Source organism: Amblyomma maculatum, chromosome 3, assembly GCF_055883805.1.
Source record: "Amblyomma maculatum isolate TAMU_Amacu chromosome 3, ASM5588380v1, whole genome shotgun sequence".
NCBI classification, from domain to species: domain Eukaryota; kingdom Metazoa; phylum Arthropoda; class Arachnida; order Ixodida; family Ixodidae; genus Amblyomma; species Amblyomma maculatum.
This window is the reverse complement of record NC_139346.1, coordinates 212893040-212899916: the sequence shown is the minus strand read 5'-3', so window position 1 is coordinate 212899916 and position 6877 is coordinate 212893040.

Here is a 6877-nt window from a genome sequence, read left to right as displayed (position 1 = left end):
CCAGCTCGCGACTGTCTGTATGAGAACCTCAAGGGCTCCACAACATCACGAATCACAACATCACGAGGGCATTTTGATGGAGAAGGTCCCAGAACACGATTCAGATAGGCAGCGATGGCGGTGGAGGGAAAGGGTACGCAGCGGTCTGAGAGGCAGTGTGGCATTGTGCCAAGCAATGCTGTATATTTGTGGAGATAAGTAATAAAGATTGCCAGGGACCCAATCACTCTTCACCTTGTCTAAATTGTTGTGCTCTAAATAAATGTTTTCATTATAATCATCATCGGGTGTGAAGATTATATGCAGCAGGTGTGCGAAGTAGAAGAAGCGAGCGCCGCCGGCTGCTCGCGCCACATGTGCGTAGAAGCAGAAGTGTAAAAAAAAAAAACAACCTCCCGCTTCCAACTACTCACGGTACAAATTTTTATCAGGTCGCTAGACCCGACCTCTGAAGTCATTCCACCCATTTTTGCATTCCAACCGACCTTATTCTTATCTGATCATTGGCCACGCTATAAACAGCCACAATTTGCTGTAACACAGAAGCCTTTAGCACCAATCAGTGCTGACTTGAGTTCATTGCAATGGGTTGATGGCATGCAGGCCGCAGTGGACATTATGACATTTTCCCCTTCCATGCGAAATATATGGCTGCAAACAATTTAAACGGTCTTCTTTCTGATCACTTAGAAACTTAACCCCATCACACTGTTATCTCTACAGATACCTCAATCAGCCGATAAAAAGCTGCAGTTGGCATGCTTTCACAGGATTTGACATCAAGTTATTCTGTCGGTATCCCATATTGCATTCCTATATTCTTTGCAGAATTTTCAGCTCTCGGATTGCATCTGCACAAACTTCCATGTCATGTATCACAAGTAATCATTCCTGCCAATTGTTTATCTGTGCTAATCTCGCTTGAAACCTTAAAAAATATTTTTGAGTCGATTCCTGCGTTTGTTTTTTTCGTACACTTTGAAAGAAGTCCGTCTTGTCTGGGTCCCTGGTCATGCAGGTGTTCATTCAAATGAGGCGGCTGATTACAGGACGAGGTCGTCAATGTCTGTAGTATATCCCGTCCCTAATTTTAGTATTTTGGCGATTTCCAGGTTCAGGCGATTCCAGCATATATCAGACATGCTGGGGGTCCTTTACTGAGTACCACGGATTACCAACATTTATTACATAATTGTAATGTCCGTTAATGCAAAACCAGTCAGGGCGAGGTAACATTGGCGCTGTTGCGGTGAGGAATTCCGGGCTTCAATTTATATCTATGCAGATATGGGTGGACACTAGCAAACCTATGTGCATCATGCGGAGAAGTGGAATCCATAGAACATTTTTTTTCATCTCATGCCGGTGGTTCACACTTCAGAGAAGGACATACCTGGAGTTCCCCCTCTCTAGGTTAGGGCTCCTCTTGTCACTACCTGTTTTACTGTCGTTTGGTGCGAGTGCCAAGGGAGTTAAGTTGGACACTATTTGTGAATTTATACACGACTATAATATAGCAACTGGTAGGTTAACATGTTAACCCTTTTCGAAATTCTTAGGTTTTTTTTTCTTCAAAATTACTATGAATGTTAGTTTTTTTTTTTTTTACATCCACAATTCTTATACCTGGATTCTTTTAATTCTTTACAATCTCGCTTTGCGACAAGCTTGTTCCTGTAATTGAGTTTGTGGACAACACCACACCTCAGTGAGGAGGAGATGAAGGAGTTGTGCCGCTTACTGTCTTTCGAAGAAGTTTGGAAACATTTTCGTATAAGGAGTGAACAGAACAGGAGACGTATCAGAGGTGGCGAGTATGTGCGTCAACCGCGAACAAGAGGCAAGGTTATCGAATTCCAAGAAGCCGTAACCGAATATCACTGGGGCACGAACACGTCGGATGCGTGACGTAACGCGGAGAGTTACTACGTCATAGATGTTGTGGAGTTGTAGCAATAGCAACCCGCCGCGTGACTGTGAAACAAGCAATGTGCCAACAATGCATTGGATTTATTTTCGCGTCCTGACATTGTCAGATCCTGAACAATCCGGTTCGACATGCGCATGTGTGCACTTAGCAGCTTTAATTCTCGAATCTCCGTGATGTTATATTGGGCAGTAGAAATTTGTTTGCTTTGACCATGAAGGCTGAAAACAAAATAGCCTTTTAACCATAATTCTTCTGTTAAAGAATGGTTGATTGTAGCTGTTTACTGATCTCGCAACGCAGTGCCCGTCCCTATCGTAAAATAAAAATTAAAACGATAAATTAAAATCACTTAATTCCAGGTTTACATAGAACTAGTTATACACCTTCGACTTTTATATGCAATAAGGACGTAATGTCCGCCGTATAGCCATACATGAATGCCATAATTCCTGCTCGCTCAAGCTTAAGTGATGGTGCAGTGGTTACGGCGCTCGACTACTGTGCCCGGTCGAATTCCGGTCGCGGCGGCCGCTTTTCGATGGAGGCGAAAAGCAAGGCGCCCGTGTGCTGTGCGATGTCAGTGAACGTTAAAGAATTCCAGGTGGTCGAAATTTCCGGAGCCTTCCACTACGACGTCTCTCACAGCCTGAGTCGCTTTGGGACGTTAAGCCCTACAAACCAAACCAACCAAGCTTAAGTCCGTTGAAAATGCTTGAAGAAACGCTCTTTTTCAACATATTGTGACGTAGTGGTGACGGTATAGTCCAGTAATCAGAAAATCATCTAGAGGCTTTTAAAAGAAGCCGTTTGGTTGAAATGGGGTGTGTCTGGTAAGAACTGTTCAAGTCGGCGGTGGAGATATCACCCATTATTCTCGGTGGTCTTTGAAGAACGATGTGCCTGCCATTGCCAGCCACACGTAGTTTAAAGCTGGCAAGAAAACATCACGATAAGGCATCAAAGGTAACCAAAACAGTCTGGGGGAACGTGGACGCAGTCGCACGTGGCCGCGATCTTTCAAGGTAAATCTCGGCTCATCTTGTTTTACGAATAAAGTGATGAAGCCATTTCCCGATAGCTTTGAGCGTTGACAAACAGTACAAAACTTCGCATTTATCGAAGCAAGGTTTAAGTCTCAGCTGCCAGCAATACAGAAAGCCTTCTGAAACACAATGCCACATGCAAGCAAAATATATAGCCGTGACGGAAAGACAGCCTAAAATAGACCAGGTGTTTCAAGGAAGCCGGGAGCTAATATTTTCTTTTAATATGCTTTTTGATATATGAAGAAGGTTTCTGCGATGCAGTTGTTTACGGACCATAGTTAGCGTACATCGCTAGACAAAAGAATGATGTTTACTAATAAGCCGTTCAGATAATTTCTGGCAATTAACGTTTTAAATATTATAGCTATGCCTTTTTATTTAAAAGTTTGCAGCCGGTCATTATTATTAGTCATATCAGTTTTTAAACACTTTAGCAAAGCATTAAGCGCCAAAAAGAAAGGGGTGTGAGAGAGACGGGACACAGAGTATAATTTGCAACTGAATTTTGTTTGGCCAAACATAACTCATTTGCAAGTTAGCTGTGCGTTCTGTTGACGACGCTTTTTTATTCATCTTTCTTGGCGCGCTGAAAGGAGTCATCATATGTTCACGCCATGACCATTCAGGATAGCGATTTTCTTATCAGACAGATTCACCGACGGAGTACTGACGCACACAGCTGTATTTTTGAGAATCAAACGCGCCTCGATTATTTCACTTATAACTCGATTCCTGGTCCTTCCACCAACAGTGCACTCACTGAAGAACGGCTTGCAGGTTTTATTAAGGCAGTCATAGCAGTGTTCAGACAAGTTGCCCTTCCTTGGTTGTGCCACGTTACGTTTGTGTTCTGGCAGTCTTTCATTTAAACATCTGCCAGTTTGCCCTATGTATACTCGGTCGCATGCAAAAGGAAGGCAGTTTACCGTTGTGTGAAACCCACAAATTTACTTTTATTCCTCATCCATTTGAGCGGCTTGGAACAGGGTTCTTCGTTCTGAACATTTGGGACAATTTGCCTGGGCCAGAGAAAAACAGCTCCGCATTCGCCTTCTTGGCCACCCTCTTGAGCCTGTGCAAAATTCCGTGCATGTACGAAATCACCGCGATCTTTCTACTGTATTTGATCTGCTCGGAACACATCATCTGATACTTCTTCACCAATCATTCTGCCACTGCGCGCAATAAGCGCATTTTTTTTTTGGATAACCAGCCACAGAAAGGCGAGATGATGAATATGATAGGAGTGGTTTGTTAGCCCTATAGGGTGGTAATACCAGCTCATTTGGGTAGCCGAGAATATTACCGTTAAATCAGAAAACTGCAATTTGTTGCCAACATATATGTAGCTCGTGGGTAGGCATGAGCGTGCGATGAGTCTCTTCTTACTTCTCTTTTTTGGTGCGCTTTCTCCTATGTATATGTGCTTCCGTGTTCCACATGAAATGCTCCACATGCTCCTGTGTCTCTGACACGTTCCTGTATTTTTTGTGCTTCAGGCTTCGTCAGAGTGAGAAAACTCTACCAACTAGTCCAAGAAACAGCTTTGCAGTTTCTAGAGTTGCGAAACGGCACTGCGACTTGACAAATTTTGACTACCTACAGCCTAAAGACGCGCGATGTCGAAAACCTCACGCTGTAAGCACCTCTACCGTCGATAAATGGCGCAAGTGCCAAGTCACCACCTCTGTCCCGCCTGCGGCCCTCACCACTGTTTGCTCTCCAAGGCACGCTGCACATAGAAGGCCATTTTACAGTTGCACCATTGACTGACGTCACTGTGGGTTGTGCTTAGCGTCAGTTTTACCAAAGCACGCTGTGTCTTCTGGCTCCAGGCAGTAAAAACTTCTTGACTTACAGCGCCTAAAATAATGGCGTTTTCGAAATTTTGCAAACTGATGGCGCTTTTACTAATGGCCAGTTACAAATCTTTTATGGGAACCGGAGGCCAGCTAGGGTAATTAAAAGTTAATTACTAGAAATTAGCTAAATAGCTGTTTAGCAGTATTCTTCTATTTTGCGCTGCAGAAGCCGTCTTCATATCGCTAAAAAGCCTGTTTTTAAAAATTAGTGGCCGGCTTTTTTGAAACACCTGCTATTTGATTCTAATGTTGCATAGGGAAGTGATAGTGTCATTTTGAGTTTTTATTTTGATTTACCCTATAGTTTTGCGCCTTTTCGTAACCACGTTTATGTCCCCAGACGTTTAGTAATCATCAGAATTAGTTAAATTTAATTACATTTTGACCATTTGTTAAAAGGGTGCAAGGATATAGTTTAAAAAGTGGCCGTCAAGTGCGTGCGTCACGTTGAGGCAGTTTCACTGAGAGTGCATGCCATATGCAAAAGCGAGCAGACAATATACAAAATACTTTTAAAAAATTGGGATATGAGACGTGGTGACGAGCGTCCGTCTGAGTTCGTCCCACATTACATTGTCTAGCGCAGGTCACTCGGCCCTTAAGGGTCTTTCAGGGTAAATATATGATGATGATCATGATGAGTATGTGTGTCATTTGGTGGTACCGTAATTTGTCTTTGTTTTGTACACAAGCGTCTGTTTGTCTTTTACCCATGCCTAGAGAGGGGAAGGAATCCCGTCCGTCAAGCTACTAGCACAGTAGCTTTTTATTCCTGTCCTAATATTTTTTGTGTAAAAAAAAATGTTGAATAAAGGATTTGAGTTGTTTCAAGTTTCAAGTTGTCTTTCCATAAACATACAACGATTTGGATTAAACTGCGCCTAACGGTCTATAACGTTTTTTTTTTTTAATTTTTTTTCACGGAGGCTTTACACGACAGCTAGAACTAAAATATTTGTGGTAGTATAATGGACGATTCAATATCTAGTCAGCACCATCGCCTGTCCTCACCCTGGGTGGATATTATTTCACTGCCGCTATAACAGTACTCCCAGAATTTCACCTTTGCGCAATGATCATTAGTGACGGGATCCTGGACGTCTGAACTACTATTCGGCGCTTTCAGTTGCTCAATTTAGAGTCTTAAATATTTTGACCAATTATTTCGATGCTTGGTATTGCGAATTGCCAGGTATGGTATGGCAAAATTTGCTTGCCACAAGTTAATTGGCATACTCGATACTCTAAAGTTTACTATAAACATGTCTGTTTTGTCTGCTGCAACGCTGTGTGGTGTGGTAGCTACCAGCGGCCTGACCTCGGGCTACACACCCATAAGGACGAGGGACGAGTTAAGTTCTGACCTGGGTAGCATTCTCTTCGGCCGCTGGTGCAGGAGTTTTGGGCGACAACGGACTACGACGCACTAAGATGACCCTGTCCTAACGTAGTCTACCGTGGATGAAGTGCAGCTGTCATCGCAATGCTTAGAGAGATGGGGATTATTTATGCCCGATGTGTAACACGCTGAGCGAAGTGCACGACGTGCAGCCGAGTCGTCGCACTTGCAGCACAGTTCAGAGAGGCTTGCAGCGAACTGCGCAAGTGGCGTCCATTGCAACCCATCGCGGCCGCGAATCAGATTTCCGCCCGTGTGGTTGGCGCGGCAGCCTCAGAGCTGCAAGGGCGAAAGTACTACGTGTGGGCTCTTCCAAGCATCAATCCTGCGCACCACCGTGTTCAGAGGTTCCCATCGAAGCCTTGCCCGCAATAGCCCGGTCCGATGGGGAGTTTTTAGGAAACACTGAGACCTACCCGCACAACTTATGGTCGGTAAAAATTGATTCTGTGTCATTATCTGACTATGTTGAAGTTCGTCCGGCAGCAAAAGATTCATTTATTGCCGAGAAAATTTAGAGTTGCTAATTTTATCTTTACACTAATTTCAGTGGAGCCAGGTTGGCAACCCGTAGGAAGTGGGATTGGGGGGGGGGGGGAGGGGGGGGGGACTGATAGGATACTGGTAGGATACTGCCGCC